Source organism: Carcharhinus amblyrhynchos, chromosome 1 (genome assembly GCF_965287045.1).
Source record: "Carcharhinus amblyrhynchos chromosome 1, sCarAmb.v2.hapA, whole genome shotgun sequence".
Classification (NCBI taxonomy): Eukaryota; Metazoa; Chordata; class Chondrichthyes; order Carcharhiniformes; family Carcharhinidae; genus Carcharhinus; species Carcharhinus amblyrhynchos.
This window is the reverse complement of record NC_137324.1, coordinates 46290995-46309153: the sequence shown is the minus strand read 5'-3', so window position 1 is coordinate 46309153 and position 18159 is coordinate 46290995. Positions and strand designations below refer to the sequence as shown.

At 43.0% G+C, this 18159-nt stretch overlaps 1 protein-coding gene across 5 annotated transcripts in view; it reads right to left on the bottom strand.

The window, feature by feature from the left end:
• The window catches only part of cntfr (ciliary neurotrophic factor receptor), a 403342-nt gene that overhangs the window by 282999 nt on the left and 102184 nt on the right, over positions 1 to 18159 (bottom strand). The window lies entirely within an intron of this gene.

Sequence of the window (18159 nt, the reverse complement as noted above, 5' to 3'; positions counted from 1 at the left end):
CAAAAGGAATTGGATAAGCCCCTGAAGAGAAGATATTTACGGTGCTACAGGACTAGTCGAATTACTTTTGCAGAGTGGGCCTTCTTCTGTGCTGTAACCATTTATCAACAACGTAACTTAGGAAACACATAACTGGATACAGAAATCTCTGGTGCCTGATGCAGAGTACCTCGTGGAAACAATGGGCAGCAGAAAGTAATGGGATCCTTCCACAGTCCCACAAGTCTGCTTGGTACATTAAAATTCATCCCATTGCATTCTTGTGACTCCTCTGCATTATGAAACACAATTGGTAGGATTCTTCTACCTTGCCTATTTAATCTTCAGAAAATGAAGAGGTAAAATTTGTAGCCACACCACATGAAGAACTGAGTAATTGGATTGCATTATTTGCATTCCAATCAGCCACGTTCCCTTCTACGTTGTGATAAAAATTCTTAGCAGGGACAAACAGTGACTGAGGCACATTATTCAAGCTTCATGAAACTATTAGTACAGAGGGTTAGCACAGTACAATCTGAAGAAAATCTACAACTCAGACAAATACATTCAAGCATCATTAAGTGCCGAGCAATTTCAATTTAGTGTTACAAGTAGGCTGCAATGAAGTTACTGTGAAATTTAATTGTGGTTTGCTATGTTTCTGTACTGGATAAATAGAAGGCTCCCCCACCCCGCCAAGCAAACAGAAACAAAGCTGCAAGCTACAATTACTACAGGATCATTTCTGCTGCTTGCCCTCCAACTTTAACCAGCCAGAATGCACAGGATCTTCGGGAGGAAACCTCATTTGCATGGGTCTGGCAAACACCCACGTTGCTACAAGTGTATCTCTGCACTCACTTCTCCAATGCAGCTGGAAAATCGGTCATATACACCAGTTACTCAGAAGTGGTTGTCAAGGCTTTTCCTAAAAGCCCCATTCTACCCCTCCTGGAGGAGGAACTTGTGCTTGCAAACACACTGCACAAGTGAGAAGGAATAACCATCTCCAACAAGAGGGTAACTAACTATCTCACCTTGACATTCAATATCATTGCTGAATCTCCACTGTCAACATTCTGGATTATAATTGACCAAAACATTGAACTGGACTAGCCCTATAAATAGTGGCTACAAGAGCAGGTCAGAGCTTGGGAATTCTGTATTGAGTAACGTGCCTCTCCATCTTCGACAAAACACAAGTCAGAAGTGTAATGGAATCCTTTCCTGGCTGAGTGTGCCTTTAGCAACATTCATGAAACTTGACATCATCCAGGACAACAGCATCTGTACCCATCCACACCTTAACATTCACTCCCTCCACCAGCGCTGCACAATAAACAGCAATGTGTACCACCTACAAGATGCACTGTAGCAACTTTACCAAGCCTCCTGTCCAAACCCACAACCTCTACCATCTAGAAGGACAAGGACAGCAAGTGCATGGGAATACAATCACCTGCAAACTCCCCCCATGACTTTCAATCACCATTCCTTCACTGTCCTGGAATTCATCCCTAACAGCACTAACTTTGGTGACACCAAATGAACTGACCGCAACGATTCAAAGCAGCTAACCACCGCCTTCTCAAGGGCAACTAGAAGTGGGCAACATGTTCTGGCCATGGCAACATCACTCATATTCCAAGGGATATTAGTGAGTGGGCAAAGATCAAGAAATTGCTAAGCTCAGATGCAGAAAGATCTGAGTGTTGTGATGCATGAAGCAGAAATGCTAGTTTATAGGTACAAGTAATTTTGTTTTTTATTCATTCATGAAATGTGGGCATCACTGGCTGAACCAGCATTTGTTGTCTATCTCCAACTGCTCTTGAACTGAGTGGCTAGCTAGACCATTTCAAATGGCATCTTTAAGCGTCAACCCTATTGCTGTGGATCTGGAGTCACACGTAGGCTAGACCAGGAAAGGATGGCAGATTTCCAACCCCAAAAGGACATTAGCAAACCAGACTGGTTTCACGATCATTAGACTTTTAAATCCATATTTTAAATTAATTTTTACTAAATTCAAATTTTACCATCTGCTATGGTGGGATTTGAACCCAGGTCATTAGCCTGAGTCTCTAGATTACAACTTCAGCGACAATGTCATTGCTTACCCTTAGGAAAGCTCATACAAAGCTGCTGTTTATTGCAAGGGTGTTTTGTTTGTACAAAACACTGGTGAGACCATACCTGGTGTAGAGTATTGGTCTCCTTATTAAAGGAAGGATGTAAATGCTTTAGCAGCAGTTCAGAAGAGGTTTGCGAAACTAATACCAGGAATAGGCAGGCTGTCTGGAGGAAAGATTGGAAAAGATAGCTTCCATCCACTAAGATGCCAAGACCCCAAGTTGTCTTGACAGGGAGAATGTGGAGATGTTTCCTCTTGTGGAATAATCTAGAAATAAGGGTCATCTATTTAAGGCAGATAAGGAAAGATTTTCTGATGAGTCTTTGGAACTTTCATCTCCCAAAAGGCAGTGGATGCAGAAGGTAGATTCATCCACTTGAAATGAAGGACCAATCAGAAGTCAACAATGTTGTCCTTGACAAGACTAACCAAATCAGACCAATGACGCAATTGTCTAACCAATCACATGGAAACACTTGTATTTATTCTGGAGGAGATTCACAATAGAAGGCAGAGCCACAAGCAGCAAAAACAAAGCTCCCAGTTCCATGAGAAATCCAGTAAAATAGGATGCTTAACTATTATGTGCATTTAATTTACTTAATCATGATACTGCCAAAGTGGACAGTTAAGTAGTAGTAAGAGCAGCAATTATTTTTCTGTATTAAGTTAGGAGTTATCTTCTGGTTTGTGTTTATGAAAACCTATTATTGTGATCATTTTGTAATCTTAAGAGGAAGATGTTACAATTATGAGGTTCATTAGAATGGCCTGAACTTTTGCCCTCTGAGGAACTGGCACTGGAAGTCCTACCCCCAACATATACCCATCATTATTGTAGGGTTGGTGAACAGGGATCTTTGTGAAGAGGCAGTTAAATTCCAGCTGCTTTCAGTCTGATGTGATAGAGGATATTTAAACTGAAGTTCTTTGAGGGGTAGGATACCTCTCAGTGTCAGAAGGAAGCTCTCAAGGCATTTACATCTAAGTATTGGAATAGAAAAAAAAGTACATGCAATCTGTCTGTTGACATAAACCTAAGGTCTACCATTACAGGATTAGTGTCGAATGGCTGATTTCATACTCATTATCAGTGGGTGCCTGGAAGTTCTGATTGGTTCACAGTTCAAGTGCTAAGTCTTTGAACAAGGTTTATGAATGCAACTACTTGTACTCAGAAGTTAAATGTAGTGAATGTGTTTTAATCAATCAATGGGAATTCATTGGAGAACTTTAGTTCATCGCCAGCATGGACCTGGATATTGGGCAAATTGGCGTGAAGGGAATAAGGGCAAAGGGTGGTGGATATGGGTTGGCACTAAGTTGTGTAAGGGCTAATGGCCATGAGGGTGCATAGGTTGGCACTGGACTGTATGAGGAACAATGGTGGAGGGGGTAGGGGCATGAGTGCAGCATAGGAATTTAGGGGAGGTGAGGGGGAGGTGCAGTTTGGTGGTGATGAGTTCCACAGGGCTGTTTTGTCAGTTCTTCACTCCACACCTGGGACAAAATACTGAAGCATTGAGGTGGGTCTTTAACCTACCCTACAGTTCATGGTTGCCAAATGAATGCTTTCCAGGAGCAGTGGCACTCCCAAATCTCGATCCTTTTGTTTAACTCAGAAGTGCTCAGATTTGGAGACAGTGGCAATCTGTGTGCTAATAGTGGATAGACTGCAAGTTTACAAATTCCCAAAGTGTTGAAAACATTGCATTGTTAACATGCATGCTTTAAACTGTCCATTTATTTCTTAGACTAAAAAAGTTAGGATCTCAAGGATAACTCATTAATGTTTCTACCTGGATTCATGTTGCCATGGAGATGGGCTTTTGGGTAAAAGGTATCCAAGATATTCCAGAAACTCACTGAGGTCTTCCAGAGGCCGGGAGAGAAAGGGCAGCTTAGCTCACCATGCGGGATAGAGTGTGCGCTCAGATTGGTAGGATCAAATTTGTAAGGTAATTTCCTTTCCCAAGATGGAAAAGAACACAATAATCACAGTTGAGTGGTTCCAGGAGAATTGAATCAACACTATATAATATGTGCCTGTTATTGAGTTGTATTAAAAATTGTTTTAATTTCTCTTCCTCCCGCAATTCTCATCCTGTTAAGTCCTAATCCCAAAATGGACATACGCAATGAGATAGATTGAAGATTCTTCCCTTTAGCTAAAGTTTGGTGAATCTTCCAGTGTGGTACAAGTACAGTTTATCCTATCTGACCATGAGCACCCACCTGATTTTCTCTCAGAACCCCAAATTAGTGACTGCCAACCTGTCTCCATTGTAAGGTGATTCACAATTGGCCATGTATCCAGTTAGGGATGCTATAACTTTTCTTTAGACCCCCAACTTCATTTTATTTTGGAATTATATAGACAGTTTAAGATAAAATGGTTTACAAACTGGATATACCTCACACCTCAGGCTTAACAGTTTACCCATCAGCATAGCAGCTCTGGTCACTGTTCATTAAATGTGAAAAGCTTGCATCTTCTTCCCAGAAAAATCATATGGCCCATTGAGTCTGCACCAAAAGAGGGTCCCACCCAGGCGCTATCCTCATAACCCCACACATTTACCCTCGCTACTCCCAAACCTACACATCATGGGACATTCAGGGGCAATTCACTATGGCCAATCCACCTAACCTGCACATCTTTAGATTGTGGGAAGAACATGGGTCTTTGGTGCTGTGAGGCAGACGTGTTACTCACTCCACTGCATCCCCAGGACCACCTTCATACTTGCGACAGGCATGTTATAAATTTCCACTTATTCTTATTTTGGAATGAATAAAAAAGATACAGAAAATAACGTTTGTCACAAGTAAGGCTTACATTAACACCACAATGAAGTTCTGAAAATCCCGTAGTTGACACACTTTGGGTCAATGCACCTAACTAGCATGTCTTTCAGAGCACCCAGAGGAAACCCACACAGACACGAGGAGAACATGCAAACTGCACACAGACAGTGAATCAAGCCAGGAATCGAACCAGATCCCTAACACTGTGAGGCAGCAGTGCAAACCACTGTGCAGCCCATAAATTAGATGATTGTTTTAAAACAGGCAGGTAAAAGAAAGACAGTTTGAAATGGCATCAGTTCAACAAGGTATTCATCAAATGTAGTTCAGGAATTATAACAAAGTATTCCTGATGATATTTATCTAATATTCAATTGTGCAAAGTTACAAAACTGGCAGACCTAGAGACAAAACCATTAACTACCACTTGTCAAATCGTTAAAAATGTGAAAACTACACCACAATTAAGTGTTGTGAGCAGAGAATGACTCTGGTCAACATCATGATCACTTTGAAACGGAGCCTGAGCAGAGAATATGCTGCTCCAAAAAGCAATATAGCCTCCCTTAAAGTTATCTGGAAAGATTTGAAATCTAGCTCTTAAATTTTCATGATTAGTTAGATCAATCTATTTCTCTTGTCACAGAAAGTACATCAAGAGATACTGAAATCTGCTCTAACCTGGAAGCAGTTAGCCACTTCTGGTTTGCGATATTGTGAGTGCACACCAGTTGTTCATCATATCACCAAATGCATCAATCAACCTATCACCACATGATGAATATTAGACAGTCAATGTGCATATGAACAAAGAAATATCTATTTCCATGCAACATTTAACTCAAAACTGCTTCTTTAATATGGTACAAATATGAAGAGTGTTCAGCAAACCACAGTGGCATTGGTTTTGATGTAGGATGACCAGGGTATTCTACACAGGGAAGTAATGTTTCACTTCTTAGCATTCCGAAAGTGTGATCAACAGCTGGATTGCGTTATCATACCAGGAAGGGTTGTTGAAGCCAGGGTACCGAACTTCAAGAGTAGATGCCTTAATGAGAGTGCAATATTTCAAAAAATTCCAAGATGGCACCGGAATGAGGCGACTTCTTGCAAGCTGTGCCCAGCATACCTTCTAATTCTCTCTTTCACTATTGTTCTTTCTGTACACCTTAGCTATGACTACATTCTGCACTCTTCTGTGAACGGTAAGCTTTGTCTGTATAGTGCACAAGAAACACTTTCACTGTACACTATATATGTGACAATAATAAATCAAATATGTTTTTGGAAAGGAGTAAGCTAAAGAACTTTTTCCCCTTCTGAATCTATTCTGTAGTGTGCCATAAGATTCAGTGCTGGGGCCTCAATTTGTATTCAATATTAATAATTTAGTTGATGAGATGAAAAAGGGTATCCAAGTTTGCTGATGATACAAAGCCGGATGGGATGGGAGGAATAACAAGGTTGTAAATGAAGTATAGTACAAGAAAAAAATTGCTGTTCTGAGAGACTTGGGTGTACTTCTACAAGGATAATAAAAAGGAAGTTACACGCAGAGACAGCACGCAATCAGGTTGGCCTTTATTGAACGGGATAGGAATCAAAGAATAAAGGAAGGTTAGCCAAAATTATACAGACTTTAGTGAGACCATACGTGGAGTACAGTTTGCAGTTTTGGTCTCCATAGAGTTGTTGTTCATCCACCGATGAGGACCACGACATTAGTCATTTTTGAAGCTGGATGGGATGTGCCTGAAGATGACTGATCAGGCCAATTTGGGCATGAAATGTCCTGGCACATATTGGACAGGCTTGTGTAGGCGCTGTAGTTGCGCAGGTGGCTCTGGACTTGCACAGGTTGTGCTTAAGTTGTGCTTCAGCAAGGACCTTGCTTCGTAAGCTGGACAGCCCTTGTGGATGAGGCAGCGCCAGGTAGGGAGGTTTTGTGCCAGCGTTTCCCAGGTGGTCGTGTCAATGTCAAGTGACTTCAGGGAGGCCTTGAGTGTGTCTTTGTAACGTTTCTTCTGCCCTCCGTGCGAGCGTCTTCCAGCAGAGAGTTCCCAAAAAGGAGCTGCTTGGATATGTGCTCGTCTGGCATACCGATGACATGACCTGCCCACCGGGTCTGTGCTGTCATCAGCAATGTGTAGACAGAGGTTGACTTGCTCTAGAGAGAACTTCAGTGTCTGGTACTTTGTCTTGCCATCAGATGCGTAATATTCTGCGAAGACAAGTCATGTGGAAATGATAGGCATGCAAGACAGCTCACCGATACATAGTCCACGTTTCATAGGCATGCAGGAGGGTAGTGAGTACCACAGTGCTGTAGACCTTCAGTTTTGTTGCTGGGCTGATTCCTCAATGTTCCCATACAGTGGAGCGCAGTCTACCGAAAGCAGAACTTGCCTTTGCTATTCTGCAGTTAACTTCTTTAAATAGTCACTGCTTGGGAGAGGTTGCTGCCAAGATAAGTGAACTGGCCCACTGCCTGTAGTTTCTGCCATTTGATTGTGATTATGGGTTCTGTGTATGGTGCATGAGGAGCAGGCAGGTGCATGACTTCAGTCTTGTTAATGTTGATGGTGAGTCCAAAGTTGTCACAAGCCGTGGAAAATTTGTCCATACTGACTTGCATCTCTGGCTTTGAGCCAGTGTACAGGACGCAGTCAGTCATCGGCAAAGAGGAAGTCTCTCAGAACAGTCTCCTTCACTTTGGTAATACCTTGAAGTCTCCTCAGGTTGAAGAGCTTCCCATCCACTCTGTACTTGAGGCGGATTCCAGCAACACTGTCCTGGAAGGCATCATTCAGCATGGCAGTAAACATCATGCTGAACAGTGTGGGTGCGAGCACACAGACTTGTCTGATGCCATTGGTGACTGGGAATGCCTCAGAGGATTCTCCACCATCCAGTACTCTGGCCATCATGGATCTGGCGTACCATCTGAATGAATTTGGGCGGGGGTGGCAGCCGAACTTTGTAAGCCAACAAAGCCTGTGGAGGATCATGTCAGTGTCGAAGGCTTTCGCGAAGTCGACAAAGGTTGTGTAGAGCTCACAATTCTACTCCTGATACTTCTCCTGAGGTCGGCACGCAGCAAAAATCATGTCAATAGTCCCGCGACCTTTGCGGAAGCCACACTGACTCTGGAAGCAGGCCCAGCTCCAGATGAGTGATCAGATGATTTAGCAGGATTCTTGTGAGGGTTTTTCCTGTGATGGAGAGCAGCGAGATTCCTCGGTAGTTGTTGCATACTTGCCGATTGCCCTTCCTCTTGTAGAGGCGTACGATGGAAGCATTTTTAAGTTTGAGGAATGGATCCTTGCTTCATAAGGATGGAACAAGTACAGGACCAGCAGCTTTGTAGATCTCTGCAGGTACAGCATCTACCCCTGGGGCTTTGCCACTGGATAACAGCTTTCGTGACTTTGGCTACGACCGGTGGGTCATCCATGCTGTTGATCAACCTGGGGAATCCAGTCTATTGCCTCATTGTTAATAGATGAAAGTCAGTTGAGGACGGCTTCAAAGTGTTCAGCCCATCTCTGCAAGATCTGAGCCCTCTCTGTAATGAGAGTTATACGATCTGTACTCAGAAGGAGGGGAGCTCCCGAGAGACTGAGGTCCACAGAGAGTGTTGAGTGCTTCATAGGGCGTTTCTGTGTCAGCGTATCCTGTATTTCATCTGCCTTGGTGCTCAGCCAGGCATCCTACATTTTACAAGTTTATTCTGGACTGTCCTGCGAGCACTGGTAAAAGCATTTTTTTGGCAGCTGATGATGGGTCATTCTGACATGCCTGATGAAGGTGGTGCTTTTCAACAAGTATAGCCTGTACCTCCTCATCAAACCAGTCATGCTGCTTGCAGGTAGAGGGTCTGAGCATCTTCAGTGCAGATGAATGGACAGCATCCCTGAAGCGTTCCCAGTCATCCTCAGCGCTGCCTATGAGGTGTAGGTCAGCAAGCTTGATTTCTAAGTCTTCAGCCAGTGCTGAAGCTGTGCTGGGGTTTTTTAGCTTGGCTGCATTGATTCTTTTCATAACCTTGCTTCTTTGTGGTCGCCTTTTGGGTCTGATGCAGAGCCTCATTTTGGAGACAATGAGCCTGTGATGTGTCCAGCAGTCAGCACCACACATGGCCTTGGTCACTCTGACATCCTGCCTGTCTTTTCTCCTGACAATGACATAGTCGATAAGATGCCAATGCTTAGAGTGGGGGTGCATCCAGGAGGTCCTGTTACAGGTAGGCAGACGGAAGGTTGTGTTGGTGACGAGGTTGTGTGCTGCACAGTCTTCATTAAGAGTAGGCCATTACTGTTACACTTGCCCACTCCATGCCTCCCAATGACTCCCTGCCAGATTGCAGAGTCACACCCTACTCTTGCATTGAAAAATTGCCAGTCAAGATCAATTTGTCGGTATTGCTCATGCTGGTAGTAGGGTGTCTAGTTCTTCGTAGAGTTTGTCTTTTATCTCATCTGATTTGTTCATTGTGGGGGCATAGGCATTGATCAGGGTGGCTTGACTTCTGTAGCGGAAGCTGTAATGTCATATGCCGGTCATTCACACCCTTGGATAGACTAGCAAGTTTCCGAACAAGGTGACTCCTGATGGCGAATCCAACTCTAGCATCACGATGCTCATCACTGCCACGACCGCTCTAGAAAAAAGTGTATCCACCTCCAGTTTCAGTTAACTGACCTACGTGGGCAAGACAAGTTTCACTCAGGGCTGTAATGTCAATGTTGTACCTTGCAAGCTCTCTGGCAACTAAGGCTGTTCTTCTCTCTGGTCTGTCTGCTGTAGGGTTGTTCAAAAGTGTGCGCGCGTTCCAAGTGCCAATGGTGAGCGGTGTCACCTTGTGTTTTATTTTGTTTGACCGCAAGATGGGATCCCCGCCAGCCACGGTAAACTGGCCAGGGTGTAGTGAAGCAGGCAATGTTTAGGGCACCTTTTCTAGCCCCTCCTCACTCTATGGAGGTGAGCAGTGCGTTCCTGAAGAGGACTGCTCAGTCGCCCAGGTAGATGCTGAGTTTGATTGCTGCTTCGGTCAGCAGAGAACAACCATTAGCCCTGAGCTGCCTGTATATGGGTCCATGACTACAGCTCCCACTGCTGCTTTGTCGCTCACTCATCGCCACAGGACTTCAAAGGTTGAACGGGATGGTGATGATGATAGTGTTGAGACAGGTGCTTGACTTAGATTAAAGTGAGGGAGAGTTGCGCAGCGTCAGCCTCATTCTCTCTTCCCAATTCCCTTCTGGATCCAGTGGCAAGAGTCAAGATGGCTGGAGATGGGACTAAGCACAGTGGATGACCAGGATGTCTTCTGTATCTTGTCCTGCTCTTTGTGTTGCACAACGCTTGCAGAGACTGACTTCTTGACCATTGGACCTTCCATTGGTCTCATCCGCTCAATCCGCTGGAGTCTGTCTTCACATGCTGGGATAGACAACTCCCTATCTCACTGAAGGTTGAGACCTGTCAGTTACCCTCACCTGGTTTAGCCGGCTTGTCGAAGCTGTTGCCCGGGCCACTGTCACATGCAAACAGTGATGGGGAGCCACAAGTGAGAGCTGAGTGCCTGGTGGGGACAAAGGGTGGACAAACCACCCTGAAAAGGACGCAACATGTTCCCCCATTAGAGGTACTACCCCTCCCTGACACCCCATATGGTAGACTTACATTGGAAGTGGAGCAGCAAAGGCTCACTAGATTGGTTGCTGGAGAGGTCTGCCCTGTCACTGGATGCTGAATAAACTGGGCCTATCCTCACTGGAGTTAAGAATGAAAGGTGATCATCAAAATATACAATCTTCTGAAGATGTTTGACAGAAGTTGGTTTCCCCTGGCTGCAGAATTTAGAACATGCAGGCAAACCTGGAATAAGCAGCCAAATCTTCAGCTTGAGGAGCCATATCTTCTATCCGAGAGGGTGGTTGTTGATGCTTCATCATCAAGTGTACTCAAGGCTGAAATTCACATGTTTTTGGTCTTAGGGGAATCAAGGGTTTTGGGAAGCAGGCAGAAAAGTGAAGGCTAAAGATCATACTGAACTATAGAGCAGGCTTGAGGGACCATTTGGTCTGTTCATTTTCCTATTTCAAAATGAGCAAGAGCATTTTAACATCATTCTTTCATTTCTGAAGATAATGAGAATATCAGAGGCATGGGATAGAGCCAATAACTTTAAAAAAGTTAATTAAAATACTGAGGATGCTGGAAATGAAAATAAATACAACCATGGAAAAATCTCAGCAGGTCTGGCAGCATCTGTGAAGAGAAGGAGTTAATGTTTTAGATCAAAATGATTCTTTCACAGAACTCAAAAAAGATTCAGTTTATTTTACTGGATGGACTATTACTTTTACCTAGATATGACAGCATTCTTGAAAACAGTGAGCTGGATCCCCAGAAGAGGAGCTAGAAACAAGTAAGCCAAAAATATCTATGGCCTAAACACAACTGTCAAGAGCACAAATTACCATCACTGTTTTCCATGGAAGCACAACAGTACATTCAATTGATGCTTATTATTGGCAAATTTGATGACAGGCCTTGGCCATGATTGAAAACTAGGAAATAAAGAATGCACATTAAGAATAGCAGCGAAGCTAAGCTTTGGTTTTCCATCTGTGGGTGCAGAAGGGAAATCTTAGGGACCTAACACTTCAGATTTTTTTTCTTCTAAAAACAGAATGAATGCAATGAATTTTGAATCTCGAATCTCAACGCAATAAAATGAAATGTGACCTGGGTGTCACAAGGCACAAATTGTGAATTTAGGATTGCTGACTTTAGTTGGACTCTATGACCAATGGGATATTGCTTTTTTCATACTGTGCATTGAAGAACTACTTAAAAATAATTTATCCATCCTTGTTGACTGTTCCAATTATCACTACCTATAAGCTAAGCTCATTGCTACCAGTATCCTATCTCAAGTCCAGTTTACCCAATATCCCTGCGCTTACTGAAGGATGTTTGCTGCTTTTCCAATAATTCTTCTACATTAAAATTCTCACCATTATTTTCAAATCCCTCGATGACCTCACCCCACTGATACGTTAGCTTTCCAAGCTTCACAAGATCCCAGTGGCTTCCTGTGGGTCCCCAATTTTAATCTCACCACCATTGGCAGCAGTGTCATCAGTTACCTTTAAAGGCTTCCCTTCAAAAATATTCAGGTAGAGTTTAAAAGAGAAACGTGTTGCTGAAGTATTTTGTTTTGAACTCTTCAGAACAGAAGAAAATCAAAATTTCAAATGATCACTGTTTATATTAGGAAAATTATGCTGATTATAGGTACAGAGGCACTGCCATGGAAAAAGCAATAGGGAACAATAAGTTCCTAGGTAATTCAAAAAGGCACATCTTCCTTTTATTTGAAGTGAATATATGTCATTTCCAGCAAGTGTAAATGAGCCGCACCACATGCTTAACTGATTACCTTAAACTAGGGCTACTGCAGCTATCAGCACTCTAGGATTGTTCAGCAAGTATTGTACAATTGCCAAATCACATCTGTCATTCGATGTTTTGTTTTAGCTTCTTCTAGTGCAGGCTGGTTGGGCACAGCCTGTGCTCTGCCAATTACAAACCAGCAACATGTCTTTGATTAGATTACCCAATTTTTGGGATGTGCACCCCACATACCTAACATTGTACTCTATACATGAAGTTGCTCAAATGTGTGGTAGGTAAAACACTGGACTGACGGCAGAATCATGTTAGAGGAAAATATCACCCATGTAGCCACTGCATAGAAGTAACGTGAAATAGGTTTCTTAGCCAGTTGTTTAAATGTTTGAGATACCTTAATCTATATAAAGGGAAAAGAGGTTAATGAGGGAAAGTGCAAGGCCCATTAGAGACCAAGGAGGTAATCTGTGTGAAGCCTCAGGCATTAGAAGGGTGTTAAATGAATACTTCCCACAAGAAGAACATTGTCCTTTTTCCTGAATCTGTGTCTATGAGAACCTTGAGCAGTTTGACATAGAAACAGGCTTAAAAATGGACAAATTTGTTACATTCCAGACTGTTGTGGGGGCAAGGCAGGAAATTGTAGGAGGAGGGGATGCCAGAGGATGGCTAATGAGGTTCCACTTTAAGTGTGGTAGAGAAGAACCAGGGAATTACAGACCAGTGAGATTCACGGCTGTGGTAGGGAAACTATTGAGAATATTCTGAAGGTGACAATTAATGGGTGTAAATTGAAAGAGATGGATACTCAGCAAGACCATGGTGTCCTTGTGCATCAGTTGCTGAAAGTAAGTGTGCAGGTACAGGGGGCAATAAAAGAGGCAAAATGGTATGTTGGCCTTCACAGACAGAGGATTTGACTGTAGGGATGTTTTTCTACAATTGGACATTGGCGAGGCCACACCTGGAGCACACTGCGGCAAAGGTTTACTAGGCTTATTCCTAGAATGGCAGGTCTATCATATGAGGAGAGACTAAGTAGATTAGGATTATATCCACTGGAGTTAAGAGTGAGGACAGATCTCATGGAATCTTATAAAATTCTAACAGTGTAGATTCAAAAAGAATGTTTCCAATGGTGGGGTTGTCCAGAACTTTGAGAATAAGGGGTATATCTTTTAGAAAAGAGATGGGGAGAACGTTCTTCACCCAGAGGTGAATCTGTGGAATTCATTACACAGAAATGAGATTCTTAAGTGTTCAAGGGCAGAGATATGCTCTTCCTACCAGATGTGGGAGATCCAGAGCTTTGTAACATCCCTGACAACTTTGTCTGCAGGAAGTGTGACCAGCTGCAGCTCCTCATAGACCATGTGAAGCAGTTGAGCAGAGCTGAATACATTGCGGAGATGCAGGGGACAGACAGTGTAATAGACACTAGTTTCAGGGAGCTGGTCCCGACAAGTAGCTGGGTGGCCACTAGGAGACATAGACAAGGCAGGAATCTGAGACAGGTTGAGGGAGACCTGATAGCGGTCTTCAAAATTATGAGAGGCATAGGCAGAATGGATGGTCAGAGACTTTTTCCAAGGATGAAAGTGTCAATTATAAAGGGGCAGAGATTCAAGGAGAGAGGGGGAAAGTTTAAGGGAGATGTGCAGGGGAAGTTTTTTATGCAGAGAGTGGTGGGTGCCTGGAACATGCTTCCAGAGGAGGTGGTGGAAGCAGGCACATTAGCAACATTTAAGAGGCATCTGGATGGGTACATGAATAGGGAGGGAAATGGTCACAGTAAGAGCAGAAGGTTTAAGTTTAGTTAGAGCATTATGATCGGCACCAGCTTGAAGGGCTAAAGGGCCTGTTCCTGTGCTGCACTTTGTTGTCTGACTTCCAGAAGAAATTAGCCCCGTGAGCCACATCTGTAAGTTTATCTCTACTTGGAAAGGCATAGGTTAATTACAGATAATCAGCATGGCTTTGTCAGAGGGAGATGTTGCCTAAAAATTTCATAGAATTTCTCTGAAAATGATCAGTGTATAGATGAGGAAAATGTAGCTAATGTCATTTAAATGGATTTTAGCAAAGCCTTTGACAAGATCCCACATGGGAAACTGATGAGAAAGTTGAAGAGCATGGAATTCAGGAAACTTGGGTGCGAGATGGTTTAGAGCAACTTGGCAAGCTGGATCCGAAACTGGCTTAAACTAGGAAAAAGGATGGCAGTAGAAGTCTATTTCAGTGACTGGAGGCTAATGTTCAGCGCTGAGTCTTTTATTTACATAAATGATATAAATGAGCATATGGGATGGGGAAAATGATAAGTAAATTTACAGAAGATTGGTAGGGTGGTTAATAGTGAAGGTGGTTGTAGATTACAGCAAGCTATACATGGTTTGATAAGACACAGCAGTGGTAGAGGATATCAGAATCCCTATGATGTAGAAAGAGGCCACTTGTCCCTCCACCAACAAAATCCCATCCAGCACTATCCCCACACCCCTATTCATTTACCCCGCTTGTCCCCTGACACTAAGGGGCAATTTAGCATGATCAATCAAACTTGCTCATCTTTGGACTGTGGGAGGGAATCAGAGCATCCACAGGAAACCCACACAGACAAACAGTGACCCAAGGCTGGAATTGAACTTGAGTCCCTGGTATTGTAAGGCAGCAGTGTTAACCACTGGCGTTGTTCCATGAGGTGATGCATTTTGGAAGAAGAAACAAGACAAGGGAGTAATGAATGCAGGGCACCGGAAACTCAGGAACCAAAGGATCTTGGGGTACTTATTCAGATTCCTGAAGGCAGCAAAGCAGAAGACTAGGGTAGCTAAGAATGCATGTGGGACACTTGCTTTTATCAGCTGTGTCACAGAGCACAAGAGCAAAGAGGTAATGCTGAAGCTGTACAGAGCACTGGTTAGGCCACAGCTGGAGTACTGGTCACCTCAATATATTTCACTTGAGGGGGTGCAGAGGGGATTCAGCAAGATGTTGACTAGGATGGAGCATGAGCTATAAGACACTGGATCGGCTTGGACTGCTTTCCTCAGAGCAGAGAAGAGATGTGATTGAGGGTATGGACAGGATGAATCGGGAGCAACAGTTCCCCTTGGTTGAGGGGTCAAGGGAGCATAGTTTTACAATGAGGAGCAGGAGATTCAGAGGAGACTTGAGAGAGAGAAAAAAAACATAGGCTGATGAGAATTTGGAATGGACTGCCTGGAAAGGTAGTGGTATCTCAAACTTATTTGAATGAGCACTTGAAATATCATAACATTCAAGGATGTCGGACAGGTGCTGGAAGACTGAATTAGTGTGACTTTAGTGATAGTTATTGTTGGTGCAGATTCAATGGGCCTTTTTGCACTGTATGACTATGATCTTGTCTACCTCAGATTACCATGGAATGGCAAAATAGCAATTACTGCATAAAATCATTCCAGATAAATGCTATTTTCCACTAAAAGGATGCAGCCTGTCAGTCCATAAAGTAAATTTGCCTACTGAACAATTAAGCAAAAATCACATGAATTTCAGAACTGATGGGATCCTAGTCATGTAGGCCACTGGTTGGCTGATAACATGTTCCTCTGGCTTTTCATAAACCATTTTCAACCTTGCATTCTCTAGAGGATCTGGGTTCATGATCCTCCAGAGAAACATTTCTAATTTATATCTGAAATGGGAAAACTCCTTGTTTTTAAACTATGTAACCTTGTTCTAGTCTCTGCCACGAGTGAAAGCATCCTTTCAACATGCATCCTGCCCAGTCCCACAGAATCTTTAAACTGTTAAAAAAAACAGCTTTCATTTGTCTAAACCCAACAGATGCAGGCACATCTCATTCTCTTGCCTCACAAGAACGAACCTTGCTGTTAATTCATTTACATTTCCACATCACTTGCTGGCAAAGCCAGATCCCACTGTACCTCAAAGATTTTGTAATCTCTCTACTTAAATAATAATCCACATTTTCCCAGATTATTCTCCATCTGACCACTCACTCAATCTATCCATATCCTTCTGCAGTATGTCCTTTTTCACAACTTACCCAAATTTAGTCTCCACGAATATAAATTGCAAATAGTGGAGGCCCCAGCACAGATCCCTGTGGCACTCCACTCATTACATCTTGCCAACCTGAAAAAGACCCATTTATTGCTACTCTCTCATGCTAATTTATGTTACCTCCATCACCACAAGTTCTTATTTTGTGTAGTTGCCTTTGATGTGGCACCTTGTCAAGTCCCTCCTGGAAATCCCAGTACATGCATGGACAGTTTCTCCTTTATCCACATTAGTCAGACAATTTCTTTCATGTTGACACTGCCAAATTTAATTGAGATTTTCTAAGTGCCCTGCTACAACTCCTTAATAATAAATTCCAGCAATTTCCCCATGATAGATTAACTTCTGTGTGGTTTCCTGCTTTCTTTCTTAAATAAGGCTGTCACATTCATCTTTTCAGAATCTAGGAAACTTTGGGACATTAAAACCAGTGTATCTACTATCTCAGCAGTCCCAGATGCTGCACCCTTTCCTTTCTCCTCACTGGAATATACTGAATATTATGAAATAGCCCTTTAAATACTCATCATGTCCCTGCCAACCTATCCACCCACCTCCCCAACTTAATTTCCCAATGCACTTTAGACAGCTGAGTCTTTCTGCCCTCATAATAGCCCTTTAAGCTTAAAAAACTCACCTCAGATCCACTCCTCTCTCCCTCAAAACAGAAGGTGAAATTTAATCATATTATGATCCCTGTTACCTAGGGGTCCCTTCACTATGAGGTAATTAATTAATCCAGTCTCATGCTCTCTGGTTGGGGCTACAATATGACCAAAGAAATCTTCTTGAAAAATCACTTGGATTAACTCCTCCTCATCCAGGCTACCTGTGCCAATCTCATTTTTACAACCTGTATGTCAATTGAAATCACCCATTATTATCAGCGTACCTTTCTCACAAGCTTCCATTATTTCTTGGTTATTGTTATCAGACCTATAACCACTCCCTTCTTACCTTTCTAATATCCACCCAAACTGATTTTACATTTCGATCTCTAGAACCAAGTCCATCTTTTTCTATTGTACCAATGTCATCTGACTAAACAGAGCTCTCTACCACTTCACCTTTCCCTGGCTTCCTGTAATTATATTCAGGTCCCAATCTTTGTCTGTGAGAAGCAACATTCATAAGCAGGGACCCTTTCATTGCAAACAAAAGGAATACATTCACTGCACCCGATTAGTGTAGCAATCCAGGAAAATAACAGATGAGGCCAAAAATCCAACTTGTGCTGGCCAAAACTTATTAGCGTCAGAGTGCCTGGATTTCTATATCATCTCTCCAATGAGATATCATGCCAATGTGAATCACTAATGCTCTCCACCAGCTGAAGACTGCCCACTTGGCACCATTGGTTGGGTTCTATGTGTGCCTGGAAACCCACAGAGTGCTAGCAACCCATGTCAGTGTGGCAGGACAACATGCTGTTGATGAAGGGGAATGGGAGGAGGTTGGGACGCCAAGTGCTCTAACACTGGTTTTACCAGCATGTGTAGGCTCCATGCCCCACCACCCTTATCAGCACCAAGCTCACAGCTGTCAATAAAATGTGAGTGCTGGAAGATTGCAGTGTGGAGCTCTGTTCCCCTATCCTTAGGCTTGAAGAGATGACTGTGGTCTTTCAATTACTTCCAAATGTTTTAATGTATTAAATTCAATGCTTTGGTTACAAAGCTGTGCAATGGAAGTCCATTAATGCAGTTCTGATACCACTACGTTTTCTGCTCAGCAGGGGT